The sequence below is a fragment of the Vanacampus margaritifer genome, chromosome 20 (genome assembly GCF_051991255.1).
Source record: "Vanacampus margaritifer isolate UIUO_Vmar chromosome 20, RoL_Vmar_1.0, whole genome shotgun sequence".
NCBI lineage: Eukaryota > Metazoa > Chordata > Actinopteri > Syngnathiformes > Syngnathidae > Vanacampus > Vanacampus margaritifer.
Genome location: NC_135451.1, coordinates 16,993,237 through 17,019,747, shown reverse-complemented (window position 1 = coordinate 17,019,747; position 26,511 = coordinate 16,993,237). Strand labels below are relative to the sequence as shown.

The window sequence follows — 26,511 nt, the reverse complement described above, 5'->3', positions numbered from 1 at the left end:
TGAGTACCTCAATTTAAAAAATAAAAAAGAAATGCTCATGGATTTAGGTGTTGTTGTTTTTCTGCCACGGGCACTCGTTTATTTAGTGCACATGGTTGGGAAAACAGTCAAGCTAGCTGTAGCAATGTTGTGCTAAACGTCAACAAGGTGAGAAGGTTAAGTTCAGAATAAAATACAGCACAGCAAAGATACAGCAATACACAGACACCATTGCCTTGATCAACTTTTATTTTCATGTTGTTTGTGGCGGCTGACTTTTGAAAGTTGGATAAAAATGAAATTGCCATCGCAAAGTGACATCTTGAAATCATGTAGAATCGCTAATTAAGGAAGCTAAAAAAAAAAGTGTGGGGGGGGGGATGATTTCCGGACACTGACATTGTATTAATGCAGCACCAGTTCCCAACATTAGCAACATTAGCAGCTAGCGGAGAGCCGCTAAACGAATCCCGCATTGTTTGATGTCCTTTCCAGTAGGAATGCCAAAATATTCAATAGCAGCAGCCCTGCGCCAGACTGCGATAACGGCTAACAAGCTAGCATAGCACGAATCATTATTATTTCAAGTATCTTTAGCTCATCTTCATTCCAACTGCAGCTAGCAAACATGACCGCTGGCAGATAGTCTTGTTTAAAGACAAGCGTGTGAGAGCAATTGATGTCGCTAGACGTGTTTAAACGCTGTTGTTCATTTCCTTCGGAGAAGCCTTTTCCTCCCAAATGCACTTAACGGCAGCCAGGCGGAGGAAACAGATGCGCGGCGGCACGTCAAGGGCCAACGCTAACTGCCATTTAAGAGATGTTGTCACGTCGTAAACTGATTGAGCCCACTTTGTTCCGCCGGCCTGACGTTGGGCAGGCGGGACGCACTGACAGCGGCGGCAGATCATCGAGGTACTGCTCAGATGATAGTTTTTATTTTATTTTGATTTATTTTTTCATGGTCACTTTCTGGCTTTGGTGCCTCCGGAACATGTCAAGATTGAGTCTTGGGTTTTGTTCCATAGCCGAGGTACTGCAACATCAGCAGATCAAATAATTCCTGACAATAATATGTGTTGTGCAACTCCACTCGTCTAAATACAGTCTTCTGGTTAATATTCAACTCCAGCAGTTTTTTCAATATCAGAAGGCGGCCATTTTGCCACTTCTTGTGAAAATGACATTCTTGTCGCTCATGTTTCAGGTAACAACCAATCACAGCTGAGCTTCAGAAAACAGGTGAGCTGTGATTGGCTGCTGCCTCAGACCTGAGCAACTGTGATGTCATCTTCCGTCGACAGCAAGTGGCAAAATGGCCGCCTCCTGAGATGGATAAAAATGGCTGGATTTTGCTTCATAACTCATATTCCAAAAATGTAATATTAACTCATTCACTGCCATTGACGGCTATAGACGTCAAAAATTCATTTGAACTATTTCTATCAGTTTAAAAAAAACAAAAAAAAAACACTTTTGTTAAGAGTATGAAAACCTAGCAAAAAAAATTATGGTACATTTAGAACAGATATAAAAATTTGATTATTCGTGAATTAACTAGTGAAGTCATTCAATTAATTACAATTAAAAAATGTAATCGCCTGACGCCCCTAATTTTTAATATTTTTTTTTACAGTATGTCCCCTTTTAACCCCTCCCCAAGTAGGCGGTAACATTTGTAGCATAATGGAAGTACATCGAGCGCGGAGGTTCTTCATTCCTCGTCATTTCCATACGAACGAGTGTCGTCGGGCTCGTTATCGCTCGTACCCGCGCGTCCCGGCGGGATGTCAAACGCAAAGCGGCTGATTGGAGGAAATGTCAGCGCAAGAAAAGATGCGATTTTTTTTCCCCCACCCGGTATAAAAGGTCACCTGCGAATGTGGCGCCGTTCAAACGCTGAATAGAGAAGAATAATCGACTTTGGATGCGCTCAACTAAAGCCGGCGTTCTTCATTGTTTTGTTTTTTTCTGGCGAGGTGAGCGCGCCGCGTCGGCGCACGCGGGCAAACGTGTCACGGGAGTCATGTGACGCCCACGTTTGTCATTTAGTTTCCTTCCACAGGCGAGCGACTTCCTGCTTGTCGGGAGGCGAAAGCAGATTGCTTTCCCTCCATTGCGTTGCTGATAACGTGAAGGTTCTCGTCCGATGGCCGCGGCAATTTAAATGTTATGAAAATGTCACTTTTTAATGGTGGGAAACAAATTGTTGTTGTTCTCTTATAAGTACTTTTTTTTTTTTTTTTTTTACTACTGGTGTCTTCCTCCCTTGGCTTCTTTATTTCACTCGTTCAATTTCAAGGGCTGAGATACCGTTTCAATGTTGTATCGCCGCAATTCAGTACTCAATCTTCAATTCGGAAGAAGATTTCACTTTTTTTCACTTGATGATGAAAATGCCGCGTCCGCTAATGGGACGCAAACGCAATTATAGCCAATATGACCTTTGTGTTCTTCGCTGCCCATTAATGTCATATATGAATGTTTGGGGTTATTTATAACGGTATTGCTTCAAAAATGTTGTGTACATTATTTATTATTACAGTAGTGAGTGACCTTTTTTTTTTTTTTTCATCTTCACTTGGCAAATCCAACTTCATATAAAACAAAAAAAACTAATACAAAAGCTCATAAAAATAAAATAAATATAAATAGATAAATAAAATTATGAATAAATAAATAACTAAATACATACATACATAAATAAATAAAATAAGTCATTTTCGGGGGTGGGGGGTGCGGCTCAAAAAAATTATCAAAACTAACCAAATTTAAAATAAATGAATGAATGAATTAAAATAACAATTAACTGTAATGATAAATCCCAAACCTTTCTAACGTTGGCTGTCAATCCAGCGAGCTCCACCCCTAAAACCAGCTAAATTCACCCTGGCAATAAACAGGCCACTAAAGTAAGTCGCTAATTGTTGATCCTTGGGGTCTTTTAACGAAAGCGTAACACGGCCGAGTTATTATGAAGACCTGTGTTGGAAGAAAGAAAAATAAGCTTGAGTCTCCTTCAAAGGCGCAGCTTTGGGTGAATTAGCGCTTATTGATGGCGGCGCTATCTGCTTTTCTGCTTTTGATGTTGGGTGCGACTCCCCACCGAGGTTGTTCTGCTCGGCTTACGGCGCATTTTCGCCTTTTGCCCGCCGCCTAACAATACAAATAATTTGCCTCTGCATGCTCTCCCGCTCGCCTCCGCAGCTAATTGAGGGATCTTTTTATGTTTTCAATTAGTGCCTCCTTTTTCTTCTTCTTACACGTCTGACATTTGTTCTAATTGCACAAGAAGCTCGCCGGCATCACAACAACAACCTTTATTTTCCCGTCAATCTCCTGGCACGGGGGAGGAGGCGCGAGAAGGAGTTTACGGATAATTACAGCCGCCGATGGGAAGAAATGAAAACATTTCTCTCGTCTTTCTGGCCGGGAAAAGCGCCGCCCGGATTCCTCTCAGGATGTAATTACACCAAATATCGACGGCTGAGAATCGGAGGCTTCTCTGATTCTGCCTCGTTAGAGCGCTGCTTCCTTAACTAGCTGCTAACTTCCAATCAAAGCCCGGCGCCGAGCGTGACTTTGCTTTTCAAATCAAATCTCCGCACACCTCACGACTTACAATCGATCGCACGCCCGCCACCTGACGAGAATCCGACATGATGACCGGCAATCGTGCATCTTATAAATGGGGTACGCGCATACCGATAATCAGGGAAAGGCTGACTTTCCTTCCAAAAGACCCTTCCAATTACTGGACGTCTCTAAACCCGAGTGCACACTTGCAACATGGCCCTGGTTGATCTCTTATACTCTGCTGCCACCTGCTGGCCGTCTTTTGTAATAACTACCACTGCTTTAAGCGTTCTCTTCAGTTCAGAGGCTGCATCAAAGCCTTCTGTATGCTCTAACATAAATAAAAAAACAAAAAAAATGTATAAATACGTCTTAGGGAGCAAGGTCATATTTGAAATAGAACGTATTTATACGTTTTGGGAAGCAACTAAGTTAATAATGGAAAATCTTTTAGGCAAGTGTAATTTGAGCATTTTCCATCCCTTGTGATCAAATAATCGACGTCAAGATTATCCTAAGCGATTATCCTGTAGCCTGTTTTTGTCAGAATGTTTTTTTTTCCCTCCGATCCAGTCCGTGCCAACAATCCTGTTAAACCTGTTCACTATTTATAAAAATCTTCATGTGTGCGCTCAACAACCCCCGTGACGTGAAACCCTCCCTAATGATCAAAGTCAGTTTGATTATCGATCGTCGTGTCTCTCGAAGACGATCCTGAGCGATTCATCTGCGGTGCGGGGCAGTTTAAAGTCATTTTTCTCCGCCGATTTGTTTTGAAAACCACCCGCGGAACGATAACCCTAAATAATAAACCTGTTGACTATTTCTGACGGTAAATCGAAATCTCCAGAGCCTGCTGACTTCTTTTTTAACCCCCGGGAATCTCCAAAAAATGGCGTTTGTCACATGATAACATTTCAAAAATCATGACGTGGGAACAAATGGGTCCGCCGGTGGCCGGAAAGAGGTTCGAGCCTGTGTGCTCGGCTTCCCCTGGGAGCGAGTGGCAGATGTGGCGCACGTACGCACGCACGCGCGGAGTAAAAGCCAGAAGCGCTCCGGAGTGGCGTCTCAAGCGGAGCCAGAAAGCCAAGCTGGGTAATCCCACGGGGGGCTCAACACAACCGCCGATTTGCCCCCGACAGCCACACCACAACTGGGGGGGGGGGGGGGGGCTGCTGCAGGGGATGATGCGCTTGTAGTGTATCAATTTGTAATTCTTCCAAAATCTGCTTTCATGAGGACACATACGTTTTATTTAGCAAATGACAAACAGGAAGTTGACGAATCCGTCTCATCTTCGCGATGCCTTCAATGCAGCGCTTCCGATTGAATTTTTTGCATTTGTCCTGGCGGGATTCGTTGCGCATCCTCCGGCACAAAGCCCACCCGGGGCGCACCGGCGCATCTTTTACCGAGCGGCTACGAGACAAGCCACTCGGCTGACTGACATGCAATTGCACGTCGGGCTTTGGAGATAGATTAGGTGTAGAAAGCAGTCAGGATCAAACCGCAACTCCTCCGAGGCTCAACTTTTCTCAACATTTCACTTCTTCAAGCGCGCGCAGGACAAGAGGAACATACAGAATACTTTGCGATTGTAAAAAAAAAAATAATAATGAACGCCACGCTGTCGAGAAGATGGTCGAAAGACATAAATCATGCATCCGGCGTTGACAACAATTCAAACGTTGTCAAACTCGGTGCAGCATGTTCGCGGTTGCTGTTGTTTTTTTTTTGTTTTTTTTCTATCAGTCAAAATCCAGTAAAACGGCCTGGAGCGAAGGGGGTTGCTTCGCTGAAAATGGCTGCCAGTGCATGGTTAACTCTTTGACTGCCAGACGTTTTCAGAAAAGGGATGCCGTGGGTGCCAGCCGATTTAAGCATTTTGACTGATCTTTCAAGGTCCACAGAAAATTATGTGTTTGGACTATGGAAACACACATACTACCAAATGAAAGATTGGACTCGCATCTTCCATCAGAAAAAAAAAGTTTGTTTCTACCTTATTCCGTTTTTCAGTAATCAACAATAGAAAATGGTTAGTTTCACCTCTGTTTTGAAAAAAACGTCTTTTAACGTCTTTGGCACTCCTCCATAGGATTTTACTAAACGTTATTTAACGTTTTTGGCAGTCAAAGAGTTAAAAAGTCAACAAAGCAGATGCATCGTGTTGTTAGCTCGATGCTAGTTGCTAACAACCGATCCCTGTTTGAAAATGTCACATCGTAACTCCAGATGTTTTTTCTGCAACTCGTATGATAAACTAAATGTCATCAAAATGCGGACGAGGTTTCGATGTTGGTCCAAATAATCATGCAAATGGTGAAGAGTTATCGCTAACCCGTAGTTGATAAATATTTGAATATTTCAGTGTTGCAGCGAATACAGCAGGTTATGTTTGAAATGAATAAAAAATAGCAGATCATAATGACTGCATTGTTGCTTCTCGACGCAAGCGTCACCTTCATGAAGCCTTTTAGCCTCCTTGATGCTTCTTCTTGGTCTTTTCATTGTTTTTTTCCAGCCTCTGCGGGGGGGGGGGCTGCGTCGGCATGGCCAGATTATGGCGGCTGATCGATGTGATTTGTGGCTCCTGGAGGCCAAACATGCAAACAGTCTCATCTCCTGAGGCTAAAGCCCAGAAATCAATGGCTGAGCGGCCGGCGGAGCCAACGCCAGGCTGGCCACAGCGCGGGAACCAAGTCCAGTCCCGAGACTTTTCTCGCTTCTTCATCTGTTTTTTTTTGTTTTTTTTACTTGGAAAAAAAATCGTCAGTCTGGTGCTGCACTTGGATGGCTTTCATTGAGAAGTTTTGCCAGATTGCAGATGGCCGCCTTGTTAACATAATCCCCCTCCGTGTCCTCCAGCTGCGTCGCTCACACTCGCCAACATTTCACACTTGTTATATTTTTTGTCATCCGAGGAAGACGAAAAGAACACCGCCACCGGCAGGCTCGATTGTCGGCGCTCTTGTTTGGTGCATATCGATCGCGGCGGCGCTTGAAGATGATTGTCCAATGCGAGCCTGCTTAAAAGCACGTTGGATTCTTTTTTTTGCTCTTAATTCCTTTTCATTCCTGATACGCCGCATTCGGCAGCCGCCGGGCATGCGATTACGATCAAGACGAGAGCGCGGCGCGCCGTCAATATGCAACATTTTACCGTCATGCCTTCGGACTGGAGAGAAGACGAGAGCTTTGCGCTTTGGTGTCGGGGACGGCCAGGCTTGGATGCGCAAACTGCCGCGCAACCTCCAGGGGGTGTCGGACTAAAAACACTTTTACTAATTAGGCTCACTGGTGAGTTGGAGTGTTTAAAACCGAAAATGAGGGCACACCCTGGACTGGTCGCCACAGTCCCGTTTCACCGTTTCACTTAAACTGGCGTTTAAGTTTAGTCGCTTAAAGTTAATGTTGTACGTCAAGCGACACTGTGGCCATTTTAGTCCTCATTTCTTCCTCCCACGTTCCAAAAAAAGATTGTTTTTGCCATTGGCACTTCCGATGGCCTTTTCTCTCTGTCAGGGTGCAACGTGAGTGGTTGAGGGACGGTGGGCCCGAATGCAGGGAAAGTCGAGCGCAATGCGCGGAACTTGAATTAACCATAAGGAAAAAGGTGAGCGGATAACCATGACTTGACGGGACGCGACCGGACGGGTCGCCTTGACTGGAACGGAGCCTGACGTGACCTGATTTGACTTTGACTTTCCGTGGAGTGACTTGGCTTCCGCACATAAGGCAACGCACCCAAAAGGGCAACAGACTCAGGCCCCGCCCACCCGAAAGCCAGTTCCAACGTATCCTCACGAGTTTCTTAGCGTTTAGGCCGTTCGTTCCAGAGTGGAAAGATTTCAGAACGCGTCCCGTACGCGTCCGTCTGGACACCATATGCAGGATTCTCCTCCAGCGATGACATCACGGTCGCAACTCGACGACGACGCGCGAACCTAGCTAGCCGCGCCGTAGTCGTTTTGCGCGGCTTCCTTCGCTTGCTAACATATTTTGCTTCTTTATTCCATTGTCACTTCTTCTGTGTTCATCTTTTTCATGTTGTTTTGATTCACGCAAAGCCATGTTTGTTCTGTAGATTGAAGTTTTCCTGGCTGATTCTTCTTCTACGCTTTCCGTTTCCACCCTGTGTCTGCGCTACAGCGCCACTCCAGGCTTGGCATATACATTACAGCTGTTAAACAGCGTCTTCTTTTGGACACGCGCGAGTCTTGAAATGCTTCTGTGTGGACGAGATTTGTTTGAGGAAAACAAGCCGGCTTTGCTTCCGTCTGGACGGGGGCCGAAATACAGTAACACTAATGAGGCACACCTGGGGAAGGGAAGACACACACACAGGTGGATGTGGTTCGACATAACGAGACAAGGGAAGAAACCAGGAACACAAGACAAAAAACATAACCCATAACAAACAAAAAGCCAACCCCCACCGAACCCAAACGTGTTGGGAAAGGTGAGAACCGCATCCATTTTTACCTGTGCCGTGTTGCTAAGTGTCACTGGCGCAGAGCCTGGAAGCTAACGAGGCGTCACTATCACGTCCCGAGCGCGACTCCAGGGAGCTTTTCTCCGGGACAATGGAGACGGTGCGGCAGAAATGAAGACGCTGGACTCGCGCCACTAAGAAGCTCGTCGCTACCTTGCAGGGACACGAGCGAGCTTTATTTGCGGACGCCGACGCCAACATCGTTTGGAGTTGGGGGAACATTTGTGGAAATCATCGCAAGCTCATCAAATCTGGCAAGCCAGATCATAGCATCAAAATGGCCGAAGCATCTAAATGTGATGATCTTTTGGAGTATTTTTTTGTCAGAAGCTCCTCAACTCAAAAAAAGTCTTGACCGACTCGCCAATCAACGGGTTAAAAAAAATTTGCGTCCAGGCTAGCAAGCTTTGCGACGTAAAAGTGTGAAGGCCTGAAAAATAGTTCATTTGTCCAATAAAGATCTTTTGTTAACAAGAGACTGTACCGACTTGAAATGAACATTTTTTCACTTCTTTTTCAAGCTTTGTGAAGAAGCTCGTGAGTTGACGCCTAATGATTCAATTTGTTCAGCAGCTTGACTCATTTGCGGACAATAAATGATTAATCAGAGCGCAGCCGCGGGTAGTAAACATTGACTTATTCATCAAACATATTCCTCTTTAATGCTCGTGTTTGTTCATTTCCTCACGCTGGTGTGCAGCGACCGGCCCGATAAAGCAATCAGTGGGCCCGGCCCAGGCGCGATTGCACCTCTCAACGGGGTCGCAGCCGCCGTGATGGGCGAGAGCTTCAAGAACAATCTGAAAAGTGGAAGAAAGTCAGTCGGCAGTGAGCGAATTTCCAATCCCGCGGGTTAATTTGGTGCCTTTCGGCTGCAATTGGCGTGTCTAAACATTCATGAGGCGAGCAGCGGCAGGGTTACAGCGGGGGGGGGGGGGGGTGGGTGAGGAGGGAGGATGAAGAAGGAGGGAGGGAGGGAGGGAGAGGATGAAGAGCGCCGGGGAAGGCAGTCAGTGCAGGCAGAGGCGAGGCGGCGAGAGGAAGTGTGCGTCTTCCCCCGAAAACTGACTTCATCGCACATTTGAGGAGCGACCAGAAGAGAAGTCGGAGGTGCCCTTGCTTTGTTTTTGCAAGATTTTGAAGAAGAAGAAGTTGAGCATCCACTTCTTAAAAGGTAAACCCCCCATCGCATGTTCGTGTTGATGTCACGCGGCGAACCTCTCAGCAGTTTGACAAAGTGACTAAGGAGAAGGTATCGGAGGGTCCGGCAACGGGGGCCGTCTGGCGGAGGGGGGGGGACGAGGCGATCGGGAGTCGAGTAACCACGGCAGCCGAGGGGGGCAGCAAAATGTCTATTTTGCAGACACCGGGCAGCTCTGCCAAGTCCGCCGCCTCTCAGGAGAAAGATTTCATTGTGCGGCCGATTCATGAGGCACCGACGTGACCCCGCCAAAATACCCCCCCCCCCCCCGCCAAACCACCGACCGCCCTCCGTGCCCGACTCACTTGGCCCGCCGATGCTGTTGTTGCATCAACACTTTGCCGAAGCGCCGTCCTGAATACTAAACGAGAGTTTGGTGAAGCGACGCGGGGTCGGCGTGCTTGTCACCGACTGCACGTGGCTTCCGCCTCTTAGCGCTTCTTCTTGATGATTTTTGGGAATCAGGATCAGAGGTCGCGTACGGCCAAGCTAAATAGATCAAATCTAGTTTGAAATTACATCTACGATGGTTACTTTGCCGTTTGATATAAGATTCTTGTCTGGATCTTATAAGTTCTCCCGTTGGAAATACGGAAGAACCCGTAACTAATTTTTTCCCCAAAAACGTATAAATACGTTCTATTTTTTAATGTTTTAAGTGACCCAAAGACATTTTCATACGTTTTTTTTTTTTAATGCTCTATCATACAGAATGCTTTGATGCAGCCTCACAACTGAAGAGAATGCTTGAAGCAATGGTAGTTATTACAAAAACGGCCAGCAGGTAACAGCAGAGTATAAGAGATCAGAGAGTATAATATCGTCCATTTTGCTGACTTTGGAGTTGGTATAAGATCTTCACCAATTCACAATTCGGTAAAACGTGAAGCGGCCAACACTTTTGATTTTGGTGAACTCGTGTTTTAGAGGAATCTCATTCCCACACTTTGCCACTTTTTATATGTTGTTGTCATTAGCTGCTTTTGTTGATACTTGATGGTAGATTATTGTTTGATTAATAACATCACCACAACATGTATGCATATATAGTTGGCGCATACACACACGTTTACGTCTTCATTGTGTCGTTTTTGTTGGTGAGCTGGAACGGATTAACGGCGCTTCCCTTCATTTGAATTGGAAAAGTTGATTTGAAAACGAATGATTTGAGTTAGTGAAGAAATGAAACTCATTTGTCAAGGTAGCGCCGCAGGTGAAGCGGGAAGCGCCGAACTGCCAGTAGGCGGGCGTCGACTGCGCGCCTGTCATGCGACTCGTGTCGCCCGGGCTCTCTTTGATGATTCTTTAAATCATCTGTCGCACACGTCGTCATGGCGATGGCCAACGCTCGACAGGCTCGGGGGGGGGGCTTGTCGGCCGTGATGATGAAGCGCTTCGGTGGGTTTTTGTGTGCTTTGTACGGAAGCTTTCAAGGCTGAGGATGGGTCAGCTCACCTACGGGCTCATGTTGCAACTCCAAAAAAAAAAAAATGAAAAAAATAACATCAATGTTCAGCTGGAGTACTTGAAAAGAGCACGCAGGTGCTTTGGTGAACTAAGAGACGCTTTGATACTTTGTGTTTGGCCTCTGCAAACAGACCCAAAGGAACACGGCGCTGTTTTTTTGTGTGTGTGTGTGTTTTTGGGTACGTCTTTTCCAAGGCCCATATTTGGACCAAGTGAGTCCTCAAAGGGCAGGTTTGCGTTTTTTGCGAGCGTTGATTTGAACGAAGCAGCCGCCGCAACGGCCTGCAAGCTCACCCAGCGATTCGTGGCTGGCTTGAAGAAAGCAATCAGCGATGCGGGCTGCGGCGCGGCCTATTACATCAAGTAATTACATCCCGTAATAGACACCGGGACCTCCACTGCTCAATTAATTGCGATTGATTCACTTCCTGCTTCCATTCAAGTCTCCAAGGACACATGTCGAAAGAACAACTCTTTAAATATGGACCTGTCCTTAGCTTTTAATGCGGGGTGCGGCCCAGTCCGTTCATGCATCCGGTCCAAAGAGAATCTAAATGATCAACAGTCCTGTGATGTTTGTTGAGTTGTTTTTATGGGTGTCTTAACAAGTAGAATAAATAACATCGTAGATAATTCATTATTTCGTTACAATTCATCACCGCATAGTACGTGGCTGCCTTGTAGGACTAGCGTGCACGTGTACATCCCCTTTTTTTTGTGCAATCTGACACTGCTAACACGTGCTTTGCTTTGTCCGCCCATAAAAGACGACCTCTGGACAAGTTCCCGGCGCTCGCTTCCCTCCGCGACTCGCAGGTATCGCATTGACGGCGACGCGGGGACGCTGAAGAGACAAACACGAGACGCTCGCGCCGACGCGCTCGCGCCAACGTTTATCACCCGCGTCGTCTGCGGCTGAGGGACGCCTGGCAATGTTGTTCACTGACTTCCACCAGTGCAGCTTGTTTGTTTTTTTTCTTGATTGAAGAAACCATTTATGCTGAATAATGGCTTCTAATCTGACCGCGACAGACACAATCATTATAAATAATCATGATTAAGATTTAAAGTTCATCTAGCTAACTAGCTAGCACATGGCGCTCTGTCTATCTATCTATCTATCTCCACATTAAAAAGCATTTTTGAGAAATACAAGTTCCTAAATAAAGTGAGGCTGCGCTATGCTAGTGCTAACGCTAGCAGTGCCGTGTGTTGAAAATGTCTAAAAAGCAAATGTAGGATTTAGCTGAGTTTTGAAGCACTTTTAAAGTGAATTAGCGAAAATGTCGGGCAAGCATTAAGCGGTTTTAACAAAACTACTAATACTATTTCTGATTTGTAGGCTACGTTAATTATCAAACACAAAACATGTATTGAGTGTGTTTCTGAAAATTATGCCCAGCCATAAAAAGTAATCATGTTCACTGCTTTCAACAAAAGTCTTTTGCTGATTTTATATTTCTGTCTAACTAAAAATGTGTGTTCTTTCATATTTCTGATGAAGTGCAATTATGAATTGATGGTTTACAGAAGGAGTTATTGGCTTTTTATGGACTCCCCGAGTCGACACGTTTATTACAATGAAAAGTGATCTAAGTGAGTTCTCCGGAGGGAGACAGCTGACTTTAATCCCGGCTCTTGCCGACATCTTACTTGTTTTTGGCTATTAGCTGCCATGTTGTGTTTTGTGGCTGGTGTTAAATTAGTTGGTGTTGACGCGCGGGAAGCGTGGCGTGCGGCACGCGAGGCGGCACGCGAGGCGGCACGCGAGGCGGCACGCGAGGCGGCGGCGGCGCGTGCAAACAAAACAAAGCAAAGCGGAAGCCCGCCGAGTGTTGGAGGGAGGATTTGTCAAAGTTTGTCATCTGTGCGCCGCTCGAGTCAACATCTGGCGGAAGCCACGCAAACGCCACATGCTGAGCCCCTGAAAGTTGACACGGGGCTCGTCAACACGTCTGCGCTGGCGTGCGAAGAGACAAAGCAGGCGCGCTGCGCTTTTGTATGCTTTGCATTTTAAAGAGGAACATTGACTTTGTACACAGATGCAGTGCTACCCCTGCTTAGGACCCTCGGGCTCGTATTGCGAACGTCACGGCTCGCCTGTTGTCTGGGTTTGGTCGCGTGACGTTTGCAATGCGAGCCCGAGGGCACTTTTTTTTTTTTTTTGTCAATTTCAGGCGGTAGAATGTTTTAGACTTCATCAACATATTGCAAGGGTGGTGTCTGGTCGGTGCTGGATTTCACTTTCCTTTCTTTTCTTTGGTCCTTCCTCGGGTTTCCTGACGGCCTCACGACTCTGGCTGGAAGTGTTCGGTTTAGGGAATTTTTTTTTTTTTTATAGGTTTTAGGTGAACTAATGAATGCACGCACGCACGCACATACACATATTCACCCACATACAAAAAATATATATATATAAAAAAAAAAAGGAGAGCAATGATGGTGACATGTCAAATCGGTAAAATTACCGAATGAACAATACTGAGCTCTCCAGGAAAAAAATGTATATATTGCAAGGGACGTTTTTTGTCTCGAGATTCCCTTCACCAAAAAACACTCGCGCGTTTATTTGCTCCTCCCATGACTCAAAGGCTAGGGTGGGTGAAGGTCCGCCATTTTCATGTGACAGCCAAAAAATAGTATCACGTCAAAGCCAATTAAAATGATATTCGGCATCGATCCTGCAGTAGATAAAGTTTTATCTTATGAAAAAAAAAATCACAATATGTCTCCTTTAACGTAATAACGAGTCCTCATACATGATTAATGTAACATTGCTGATGGTGATGAAGTATAAAATCCAATCAACCACTGATGTCATGTTTAGCAGCAGCCTCCCAAGTCGTTTTGCATCGCAGACCAGTTCCACGCAAAGAAATTCAAACAAATGTTTCGAATTGAGATCTTGATTCTCTTCAGTTGAGCCGGGAGACAACGACACCGCGACCTTGCGATTCTCTTTTAGACGCTGTCATTGTAGAAAATCCCGCATCACAAAAGATTGGATGTTGGCAATGAAATGAATGTTTTAGTGCCATAAGTTGGAGCTGGTCCAAAGAGTTCACCGTTGCACGCAAGGTTCCCGCCGTCTGAATTGCAACGTATTGTTCAACGATGAAAAGCTCTCTGCATCAAAAGCCGGCATTATTATCTTTCAAACAAAACGGGCCGTCTGCACGGATAAGTGGCGAATCGTGAGACGGCATATCGTGAGACGGCGTATCGTGAGACGGCGTATCGTGAGACGGCGTATCGTGAGACGGCGTATCGTGAGACGGCGAATCGTGAGACGGCGACGCGCGACGAAAATGTAATGTCATGTTTATTTTCAGTCTTGTTTACTCCCTGTCATGTTTAGCTTCTGTTTTCCTTGTGTTTTCCCCTTGTCTTGTCATTTCCTGTTTTGTTGTGAAACGTCTGACTCCTCTCGTTTCAGGTCACTTGCCCTTCCTTGTTTGGTGTCTTTGTCAACCCTGATCCCTGATTGTGTCCACCTTTCCCCATTACCCTCATGTGTCATCCAATCAGTGCCCTCAGCCAGGTGTGTCTTGTTATGTCATTAGTGTTGGTGTATTTAGTCGGTTGTCTCCCCCCTGTCTGGTTCGGTTCATTGTTGCTATTGCCACTGTCGTAAGTCATTCGCCACGTCACGCTGACCTTTTTGCCTTATCAGGATCCATGTCATGCTGTTAGTTTTGCCATGTTTAGCTTCATGTTTTGTTAGTTCCGTTTATTTTGCACTTTGAAGTTAGCTTTTGGATTAGAAATTAAAACCTCTTTTTTGGACTGCACCTCTGCCTTCCCGCATCTGGGTCCTAAAGCCCCCACCGTACTGACATGTAACGCGGCCGAAAAATGGCCTTTGTGGCGTTAATTGAGAGTGCAGGTGACATCGCAGGTGATGCACGATGCATCGCGTTTTCATTTTCTTTCGGTCTGCTGGCGGGGGGCTGAGGACTGGGGGAAGGGTTTGGCGAAGGGGGGGGGCATGGAGGCGTCCTACATGGGCTGTTTATGGCAGACTTGCAGTTGCAGCAGTCAATTGTCAACATGATTTATGGAGATGTGGGCCATCTCCGCAATGCCTCCTCAATCTTCCCTGACGAATGGCTCCCATCAGCCCGTGTCGCGGCCGTTTGTTTCCCTCGCCGGCCAATTTGCAGCCAGACGCTACCAGTTTCATCTGCCGCGTCTCTCCTGCCGCAAATTTTTCAAATTTTTCCTCACACATGTGGAATGTTTTCCTTCTGGAAGTACGCCAAATGCATCGATGACCCTCTTCATCTTGGGAAAGAGGAAGCAACTCACAAGTGGTTAGGAAACGGAGCTCCTGCATGTCAATGTTGTTCTCTGCCAGAGATGCTCAGGGCATTGTCGCGGTGAAGCAGCCTTGAGTTGTCCTGCCGCAATTCTTGCCTCAACCCTTTGTAGGCGTGTGTGGTTGAAAATTCATATTTTGTCGTTTGTGGCTTCAGTCCTGGAACTTTTCTGACACACCTCGTATGACATACGACATGAGATTTGCATGTGTTTTATATGCACAAAAGCGCCGGGATTCAAAAAGGGTTTTGAGCTTTATGTCAGGGTTTCAAATAAGGTTGGACTTTCAAAAAACAGTTTCAAGATGTTGTTAGGATTTCAAGACGAACTAAAGTTAAGACTTTTATATTAGGCCAATACCGGACAATATTGAAGCCAAGATTAGGGTTTCAAGCCGGGATTCGGGTTTCAAATACTGGTAAGCATTTCAAGAAAAAGTCAGGGTTCTAAAACAGAGTTAGGATTTAAAACAAAGCCCAGGGTTTGAAATTAGGGTTTTAAGACAGAGTTCAGGTCCAGGATTTGGTCTCAAACAAGGTTTGGGTTTCAATTTTGACAAAGTTCAGTTAGGGATTTTTTATTAGGGTGTGAAGCCTTGGTTAGGGTTTCAAAGTAGGTTTTCCAGCTTGGGGTTTCAAGCAAGGGTTGTGGTTTCAAACAAAGACAAGGGTTTGAAGCAACATTTAGGATTTAGGGTTTCAAACAAAGCTTGGGGTTTCAAATTAGGGTTTTAAGACAGAGTTCAGGGTTCGAGCAAGGGTGAAGGTTTTAGATCAGAGTTTAGGACTTCTTAATAAGAGTTTTGATCCAAGGTTTAAAGCTTCATGCCATTTTTAAGGTTTCTATCAATGGTTACGCTTTCAAATTGGGCTTTGGAGTCCGGATTTGGTTTTCCAATTCAGGTTTCAAGTCGTTTTATGGTTTGAAAATCAGGTTTCAAGCCATTTTGGGGTTCAAAACAATGTTTAGAGAGTCAAATTGGGTTCTAGACGATGGGTTAGGGTTTTAAGCTGTTGTAAGCCATTGAGTTTCAAGCAAAGAGGTCGCTGGTGGTGGGAAATGAAGCTTCATGAAGCACTTGCAATATTTTTTTTTTTTTTACTCCTCTAGATGGTGCTCTTGGATTAACTCATTCACTGCCATTGACGGCTATAGACGTCAAAAATTCATTTGAACTATTTCTATTAGTTGAAAAAAAGATCCACTTTTGTTAACAAGCGTATGAAAGCCTAGAATTTTTTTTATTGTACATTTAGAACAGATATTAAATTTGTGATTAATCGTGAGTTAACTAGTGAATCTATGCGATTAATTACGATTTCAAATTTTAATCGACTGACACCCCTAATTTTTAGTAATCTTTTTTTTTTTAATCATTATTTATTAATTAGTATTTTTTTATTGTAATTATTCGCGTGACTTCAATAGTTAACTCACAATTAATCACAAATTTTATATGTTATAAATGTACAATAACATTTTTTTCCTAGGTTTTCATATTCTTGTTAACAAAAGTGGAAACAATGTTAAACTAATTGAAATAGTTCAAATGAATTTTTGACATCAATAGCCGTCAATGGCAGTGAATGAGTTAAGGATAAAGAATAGTGCAATGGAAATGCCTGCGTCTTTTAACAAGAGCACCATCTAGAGACGTCGAGCCGTATTGCAAGTGCTTCATGAAGCTTCGGTGATGGGAAAATGAAGCTTCGTGAAGCATTTTTTTTTTTTTACTCCAGATGGGTGTCCTTGGATTCAAGATAAAGGCTAGTTGAATGCAAATCTTCATGATGTTCTCATCGCCGCGTACGACCCGGCTGGACATTTCCCGCATGCACGCGACCAACGGGGAGGGAAGAGTTTGTGTCAAAGGGGGCGGCGGCCCGGCCCACCCGCTAATGAAGGTGTAGTGTCCAAACACTTAATGGCTGTTTGGATGCCACGCACCACTTATTGTCCCAATCATCCGCTGGCGCTCAGCAGCACCGCTTGATTAATGCGACTGTCGGGATAAAAGGCTGCGCATATTAGTGAGCTGATTACACCGCCCGGGAAACTCTTTGGAAAACAACAGAAAGCCTGTGCAATCAACACGATAACTTTCCCAACTTTGCCTATTTAAGTTTTCTAATTGACTCCCCCCCCGCCCACGGAAAAAGAAACGAGGGTCTCCGCTGGGCAATCGGCTTCATCTTTTGCCCGGACGCTCCCGCGGATTAAGCAGAATTAACGACGGGTAGCGGAGAGTTGTGACCTCCGCAATGGTCGGGATCGTGCGCGACCAACTCTTGAGCGGAAAAAAAAAAAAAAAAAAACAATGGAAGAGAAGCCAGACAAAGGTTCGTTGTCGAGAGACTTAATGAGTGTCCCCCGCTCAAAGGACAACCTGTCGTCTTTCGCTGCTGAGACGCTGCCGGAAAAGCGGAAAGGAGAAAAAAAACACGGGAATAGACGAATGCTAATGAGGACGCGAGACAATGCAACACCTCCGCTCGTATCCTGGTGTGGATTTCAAAAAGGTTGGAACCTTCTTTGGACTCACAATAACGCAGATTCAAATGAGCCCCAGGACAGCGCAGGCTGCTACCAAACTTTAAAAAACAAAAACTAAATATGAAAACATGAATAATGGAAATGTTTGTTTTGAAGTCAGCTGATTTTAAAGGTTCACGGTCTACGTCTTGGCAATCAATGATTTTAATATCTCTTTTTTCTCATAAATTAAATTTTTTTAATTTTACTGTTTTCTTGAAATTTACTGTTTACGTGAATTTAAAAGTATTTTTTTATATATATTTATGAAAGACCTGACTTATTGCACTTTATGACAATTCAGAATCTTGTAAATTTGTATTTAATGTCTGTGGAGTTTTTTTTTGTTTTTTTTTATCGTGTTCTTATTTAAGAAGAATTGATGTTCCCAAATTAACCAATATCGAACCGAATCAAGTTAATTGAATTGGGGAAAAATCCAAATCGAATCGAACTGAACTCTTGTGAATCCAAATCGAATCGATTGAAGAAATTTGAATCGATACCGAGCCCTAGTAATTACCTAGAGAGGCCACAAGAGGGTGGCAAAGCACAACAACGTTTGAACAAGTGAAGCTCCTCAACTCGATTCAACATAGTTCCTTAAAGACGGTGGCAGAAAAAAAACATTTGGCCTGAGCAAAAAAAACAGCGAGTAGCTAGATAGTTAGTCAAGGGAAATTGGGCCAACTTGAATTGAAATCTTTTCAACTAGTCTCTATAAAAACACACTGAGGATCATCACCTTGGAAAAAGTCCCAAGATGGCCTCCCCGTCGGCTGGCCGTTAATGGCGGATTCTTACGCTGCAATGAGCAACACAAAGAACAAGCAAAAGAAAACACTTGCGCTTTGTGATCTGCGCCGGGAGATTTCAGGTTGCGCGGGAGGAAAGCACGGAAATAAACTTGCACCCCCCCTCCCCCACCCCCTTCGCAGTAAGACTTTATCAGCCAGCCAAGTAGAATCCTAAACGCTCGCAATCCCAATTTCATGCACACAAACAAACAGAGACGCAGGCGGGCGCTCGGCAGGCGCTCGGCGGGCGCTCGCACCTTGACGACGTCGCATGGGGTCACGAGGGGAGGACGCCCGGCGGGAACGCTGCCAAGCAGACGCCAGCGAGGGAGGGATGAGGAAGTGGAGACGACCTGGAGCGCTCGCCGTCAAATGTCACGCCGAGCGCTCCTTCTTGACTGCCGCTGTGATGAACAAGCTGAGAGTGGCGGTGAAGTGATGCGGTCCCGTCTGACAAGTTGATCCCACCTCAGCAAATCACTTAATAGCTTTGCAGCTCTCGAACCTGCGCGCCCAGTCAATCGGTTCTAAGGCCTTCGGGATCAGGCGGCATGCATATGGCGGCATCGGGTGACCAGGAACCTTCCGTACACTCTAAAAACTGTTGGGTCAAAAATGGACCCATCCTCTACTTTGAGTCAAGAAATCGGACTTTCAATGTAAAACAACTCGTAAAAAATGGTTAGACCCTTGACTTGGGTCCAAAAATTGATATTATTATTGATATATGATCCATAAAGTGGTTCGGCCCTTTTTTTTCCTTTTTTTTTTAATCCATAATTGGGTTACCTTTGACCCAACTGTTTTTAGAGTGCAGTGTTTGTGTCATATTAGTCATAAAGCTCAACTTGGAGTCGATTAGGTTCAGTTCTGATTCAGCGCCACTAGTCTCATTTTCTGTCTTTGTGATCATGCTCAGACCATTCTTGCACTCTAAAAACAGTTGGGTCAAAAATAACCTAATTATGGGTCAAAAATGGACTGATCCTCTATTTGGGTCAATTTGACCCGACTTTGGCAAACAAAAATAAATAATGCTCATTTTGTATCAAACAACCCATTTAGGTGGTTCAGATCGTCTACTTGGGTCAGTTTGATCTGCCTTTGGGTCCCATATTGGGTCATTTTCTATAAAACAACAATTTTCCGGGGATGGGGAGGGAGTGCACCCAAGAAGGTCATTCTGTACAAAACAACACAGAAAATTGGGTCAAATTGACCCATAAAGTGGATCAATCCATTTTTGATCTGCAATTGGGTTACTTTTGACCCAACTGTTTTTTAGAGTGTGCGACTCTCACAGCACAACTTCAGAATTTGAGATTTTGAATTCAGGGATTGAGGCCTGCTGAGATGTTCCTGAATGGACTGCTTGTGCCAGATCAAAGAGAGCGAGGGTCCCGAACGCCGCCCAGGTCGTGAACCTCGGGCAGCGAGCAGATGGAACACCCCCCCGGAGTCTATTATCGCCCTTTGTAGAGGCGTTGCGTTCCTTCTGGGATGTCATTTCTGCCACTGGTGCCGACCTCCTGAGTAGTTTTTTTTTTTTCTGTGAGAACACAAAGCTTCTTTCACTGACTGCCAGGAGTCGGCACTCGGGGTCCGCCTCCTTCTGAGACCGCAACACTAGAAGATTGACTCAATGAACACGATGAGAACTTGACCCACTTGACAGGAAAGAAATTCTGCTCCAATCCAACTCAAAGATGAGGGATGAGTCACAGCAGTTGGCGCTAACCTGATTGGCTGTCCGGACTTCAACACGCAAACAGTACACCTTTTGGACAAATTGACCCATCAGAGGGCTAACAAAAGCTTCTTCAGTAGCGGATGTAGCGCCAAATCATACTGAAATGCCTTAGCAGGCTACAAGATGGCTGCCAAGACCTGTCTGATAGGAAAGTAGTACTTGTACAAAGGGGATGAGGAACTATGTTGAAGTGAGAGACAAGTTTTGCATGTTGGGGAATGGCCAAGTTGTTTTTTTGCCCTGGATTGTTAGCATCAGGATTATAGTATGTGGTATTTTAAAAATGGTGTCAATTACTTGCATATTTTTAGGGGTGTCAAAATTAGTGCATTAGTTGATTTCCTTGAATTCCATCCCCCCAAAAAATTACGCGCAATTAATGACCGGTGTCAAGTTGTATTTTACAATTGTAAAAAAAAGTGCACAATTTCACAAGTTACTTCATGTTAAAAATGAGATCGCTCTTAATATGTTAAGTCTTACAAATGCAATAATGCCATCTAGTGGCTGAAAAAGGACCTCACCACAAATCAATGTCACACTCGTTTTTTTTACAGTGCAGTACATCTTTTTCATTTTAACTCAGTTTTATGAATTGTTATGAAATTACTGTAGGAATGACTAAAAGATGCGGCCATATTTCTATTAGTTGAATTTTTTTTTTTCAACTTGTATGCTAACAAGAGTATGAAAACTTAGGGGAAATAATGTGTACGTTTTATTGTACGTTTAGACCAGATGTAAAATTGCTGATTAATCGTGCGTTAACTATTGAAGTCATGCGATTAATTACGATTAAAATTTTTAATCGCCTGACACGCCTACTATTTTTCATGACCAATTTACTCCGTAAAACTCCGCCTTGGATGTGAACGGAGAGCACATAACAGAGCCAGGAAAAGTCTTTGAAAAAGTTCCAGATCTCGGCCTGGGCAGCGTGCAAAATAACCCGCAATCCCCTTCCCAACACGTATGGCGCAACAACCCCCCCCCCCCTCCCCCGCCCCCGCCTCCGCCTCCTCCTGGACACGCTCTGATGTGATGCGTACAAGCAGCAAGACAAAGTAGAATGTCTGGCAGGCGTGCGTTTGTTGGCTTGCAGAGTGAAGGAGAAGATGAAGAGAAGACGTCAGGTTTGATCGCCGGCTCCACCGAACCTCATTGATTTCCACGTGTTCTTTGCAACCCGTGCAGAAAAGCCTCGGAACGCTCACCGGGAAGCTTGTCAGACTGGATGAGAATGACGAGGAGAGCGCGAGGGGGGAAAAGAATGAAGAAAATACGCACCAATCTGTCCGCCCACACCTTCCGGCGGGCAAACGCATTTCCGCTGTTCAAACACGAGGACGGCGGGCGCGTCCGCTGGCGGGCACACGGAGGTGTTTGTGCAGAGCAGAACGCGCGTAATTGGCCTCCGCGCCTGCAGGTCCGCTCGCCGAGGGTTTGACCCATCAGCCTATTTAAGGACCATGAACGCCTACTGAAGCACGGCGGCCCCAACGCCGGCAGTCTCCCAACGTTGGACCGGCACATCCGACTCACCTGGAGCGCCATCCCGGCTTTTCGATTATTCACTCGATCCGAGAGCCCATCGACATGCGATATCTTCGGCCTCAGCTCCTCTCTCGCCTCAAATTACAACACGGCACACTTGAGGAACCTGACGCGACTGTATATCATCGCACTTGCGCTTTATGGACGGCCATTATGACTAGAATGGCGACATTACAGGAATTTGCAAATTTGCTCAATTTCCCTGGGAGTAAATTCGCCTACTGCCCCGTTTCCATCTGTTCTTCTTTTGCGAATATTGAGACGGGACTCCGCCGCTGTAGGTGGCGCTATACACCATAGAGATGTGATCCGCCAGTCATTTAAAAGAAGAACAAGAGCAGGAAGCGACCTATCCATCTCAGATAGCATAAATATTGGCTTATTGAATTCATTCTAAAAAGATTTCCGTTTCGTCGTCACCCGAAAAATACCTTACTTTATCGTCCGGCATTGCTTTGTAGCTACAAACGACGTAATATCCGGGCAAAACGTGCGACGTGTATCCGGTGTTGTCAGCGTTTATTCGCAAAATCTGTTTTCATAGCCAAAAATTCTCATTTTCCTTTTTATGGATAAGCTTCAAAAATCCATCTCCTCTAAGCATTTTGTTATTGTTTTTTGCAAATTTTGGGCCCTTTTTTGAATTTCTAGCATTCCCATTCAGTTTTATTTTCGCACTTTTTAAAATTTGAATAAAAATGGGTGGATGGAAACCCACCGAATGTGAATGAATGTATTGATTGTTGGCCCTTAACTCACGTACATCATTTTCTGTGGTTGTTGGCAGGAGTCTGAACTGTTTTCCTGCGGGGTTCCTCAAGGGTCAATCTTAGGGCCCATGCTTCTTCTTCGGGACGCCCCCAACAAATTTGAAGCTATTTCATACCACTTGTATGCTTTTACTGTGATACGAAGATGGAATCAGTGCAGGCTGCACTTAATAGATACTTTAAAATATAGTTTAGAATTTAGCTCATGCAAGTAAAGTGGTGCTGTACCTTGATTTACTTTTATGATTTGGACACATAGTGGGACTTGGGCATGCGTAAAAAAAAAAAAAAAAAAATTAAAAGCTCAGGTATGTCACTGTATGCTTGTAAACTATCAAATCAAATCTATATATTATTCAAATAGTCATTTTAACTCTAACAGAGTTTCTGTTTTGACATTCGTCTTGTGAGACTGAATGGTGTCAGAAGTGGGACATTTGGTCACGAGGCCTCGCGTGGTCTACCCTTGGGACACTGTGAAGACTCAACCATGAACAGTTGCCTGATGCCTGATGCTTGTGCAATGCATGTCAGGTTTTTCTGAATATTATTCATGATCAAGTTAACCTTGAGGACCGAAGACGGGGGACGCTCGGCTTGCGTGACGTCGTAAAGACAAATTGACTTCCCGCCTCCCTTTCCGAGGGGCCGAATGACGGGAAAACATGACGTGAGTTGTCATGTTTCATGTTGGCAACAGCGCTTTGGGTTATTTTCCCGCAAGGAACAAAAGAGTCCACCTGCTGACAATAAAACACAGCTCATGTTGCGGCTGAGAACGTTGTGTAGAGGGTGACGCCATGATGAATGAATGTCACGCTAAGATGTGAACAGAAAGATGATGCTAGTGTCCTCCAGCTTCCCACACATCCTATTTTTTGTCGTTATTAGTTTTTGTGTGCTCCGTGCCAGTCTGAGCTTCTTTTTTATCTTATACTGCAGTGACAACCCGAACAGTCCGACTTCCGGTGTCTTTTCGGGCATTTCTTGAGACTTTTTTGTGGGTCTCCTCATGATAAAACAGGACGACCAAATTTCGTATTAATGCTAATGCTAAGTAGCTTCATTTTCTAAACGTTAAATTGGCTGCCACATTCCAAAATGAGGACTTATTGTGTCTTTTCAGATATAGTGTCTTGAGACTTTTTTGTGGGTCTCCTCATGATAAAACAGGACGACCAAATTTCGTATGAATGCTAATGCTAAGTAGCTTCATTTTCTAAACGTTAAATTGGCTGCCACATTCCAAAATGAGGACTTATTGTGTCTTTTCGGATATAGTGTCTTGAGACTTTTTTGTGGGTCTACGCAAGACAGACATCTTCCAAAATGTTATGCTGCTACATGAAATTGAGACGGAAACTCATGGAAGTTGCTAATTAGAATCTAAAATGTGCACTTTAAACCAGAAGGTCAAACTTCCTGTATCTTTTCGGGCTGTGGCTTGTTGAGACTTTTTTTGTGGGTCCACTCGTGACAGACATTTCTACCAACATGTTGGTAAAACTGGTTTTGGGGGCTGGATTTTCCAAACGTTTTTACCCTCTTGGAAACGACCAGTTTGACTCTTCAAAGGCTGCTTCGAACCTAATTGGCAGATTTTTGGGGGGCGAGGGGGTTGAGATTTAGCCCCATGAGATCTTTCTGCAGAACTCCTCATGATAGACATGTCTACCAAATGTCAATACCGGCCTCAGGGTCTGAATTTTCAAAAGGTTTTTGAATCCCTCCTGGAAATGTCCGGATGACCCTAAAAGGCTGCTTTGAACCAAAATGGCAGACTTCCTGTGTCTTTCCAGACACTTGTGTCCTCATCTAAACGTAATCCCTCCACGGGAATCCAAGGCACCACATTTAACATCTCCATTTATCTTCTTCCATCGTGGGCAACGTCCACGCTGCCCAAATCCACACCCCTGCCACCTGCTCCCTTCGTTTTAAAACCCTACTTTGTGACCCTAACCATAGTTTAAAACCCTACATAGAAACCCTAACCCTAGTTTAAAATACTATTTTGAAACCCTAACCCTAGTTTAAAACCCTATTTTTAAAACCCTAACCCTAGTTTCAAACCCTAGTTTCAAACCCTACTTTGAAACCCTAACCCTAGTTTCAAACCCTACTTTGAAACCCTAACCCTTGTTTCAAACCCTATTTTGAAACCCTAACCCTAGTTTCAAACCCTACTTTGAAACCCTAAATCTAGCTTCAAACCCTACTTTAAAACCCTAACCCTAGTTTCAAACCCTACTTTGAAACCCTAACCCTAGTTTAAAACCCTATTTTGAAACCCTATTTTGAAACCCTAACCCTAGTTTCAAACCCTATTTTTCAAACCCTAACCCTAGTTTCAAACCCTACTTTGAAACCCTAACCCTAGTTTCAAACCCTATTTTTCAAACCCTAACCCTAGTTTCAAACCCTACTTTGAAACCCTAACCCTAGTTTCAAACCCTATTTTTCAAACCCTAACCCTAGTTTCAAACCCTACTTTGTAACCCTAACCCTAGTTTAAAACCCTACTTTGAAACCCTACTTTGAAACCCTAACCTTAGTTTAAAACCCTACTTTGAAACCCTAACCTTAGTTTAAAACCCTACTTTGAAACCCTACTTTGAAACCCTAACCCTATTTTAAAACCCTACTTTGTAACCCTAACCCTAGTTTCAAACCCTATTTTGAAACCCTAACCCTAGTTTCAAACCCTACTTTGAAACCCTAACCCTACTCAGTTCTGTAATCTGATTTTCGGCAGCATTTCTCTGACGTTTTCGGTGGGGCTCGTATGCAGGCACAAGGCTGTGACACGGTGAAGTCCGCTGGGTTGGAAATGAGCTGGGCACAGCACACTGGGGAAGGGGGAGGAGGGGAAAGGGGAAGGAGGTGGGGGGGGCAGGGGAAGGGGAAGAGGAAGGGGGGCACTTTTATCCTTGGTTGACATGAAAGTCATCGTTAAATCATCTTTACTGCCATTGCCAACATCTCGGCACCTCCGCTGCCAAGTGTCATTGTCACGCTGATGATGATGATGATGATGATGATGATGATGGTGATCCATAGAAGGGATTTTATTTTTTTGATTGAAACAGTTTATTTATGGCTGCAAATGTCCTCAATCTGCTTATCATTTTAATAACTGCATGAATATTGTATGCAGTGACATTATTTCCATTTTGTTTTGAGTTGGTCTCACGTGGAATAAGATGACATTTTGTTTTTCTCGCTGCTGACGAGTAGCAGGGGTCACAAATTGGGTCGGCCTCGCATATTCAATGAATGCGCGGATGTGGCGCAGCTTCCCCGCCCTCCTTACTGACTTTTCAATTCTGTCAACACCACTTCTTTTCTATTTACATCAACAGACAGTCAATCCCCCACTTAGCTCTTCATAGATCAATCCTCAGCCTATTTAGCTAATTGTTGCCACTCGAGCCGTGTGTAATTCATCCCGGAGGTGTGTGGGGGGGGGGGTTCTGATGTGGGTTGAGGGGCGGGGGGTCCGCAATCTGTCAATGGGTCGATGCTATCGGCGCGGGGAAGTCGGCATGTCTCAACGTGTGTTTATCACAAGTTTGCAGCAAGCAGAGATGAGAATGAGGAGGCGGCTTATTAGTCCTGTTGATGGATGGGACGGACGGACGGACGGACGCTCTCAGCGCGCCGTTGGTATCATTAGGACTTAGCTGCCGTTATCATATTGCTTTTTCCACACCGGCAGATTAAAAAAACTAGAAATTGCCTGTAAATGTGAAGAAACGCCACAGAAAGGTAATGAAAGAGCGCGTTGCAAATGTTCCCATTGTGGGACCGATAGATCGTATCTTAGCTTTTCTTATCTCATAAAAGCGTCATTGTTAACGTCTCAACCGTGTTGTTTTCCAATTGTTGAGGACCACGGTTTGATCAAGCTCAATTTGGCTGCTTTGCGTTCAAAAAAAGAAAAACGCGGCATCCAAGCTTGTGTTTTGACGATGGCGTATAAATGTTGTTGTTTTTTCCAGAGGGGGTTCATATATTCCGAGAGAGAGAAAAAAAAATAAAAATTTACGAGAAAAAAACTTACGGCA

General features: G+C 44.7%; 1 protein-coding gene across 3 annotated transcripts in view; it reads left to right on the top strand.

Moving 5' to 3' along the window:
• Nucleotides 1–26,511, top strand: part of LOC144040049 (cadherin-20-like) — a 93,122-nt gene that overhangs the window by 41,893 nt on the left and 24,718 nt on the right. Inside the window, exon 1 of one of the 3 annotated variants that reach the window (XM_077553834.1) lies at nt 9,084–9,227. The exons of the other annotated variants lie outside the window; for them this stretch is intronic. The gene's annotated coding sequence lies outside the window, so the exon portion shown is untranslated. Of the gene's footprint in view, nt 1–9,083; nt 9,228–26,511 lie in introns of those variants that run through there. 3 annotated transcript variants of the gene reach the window in all.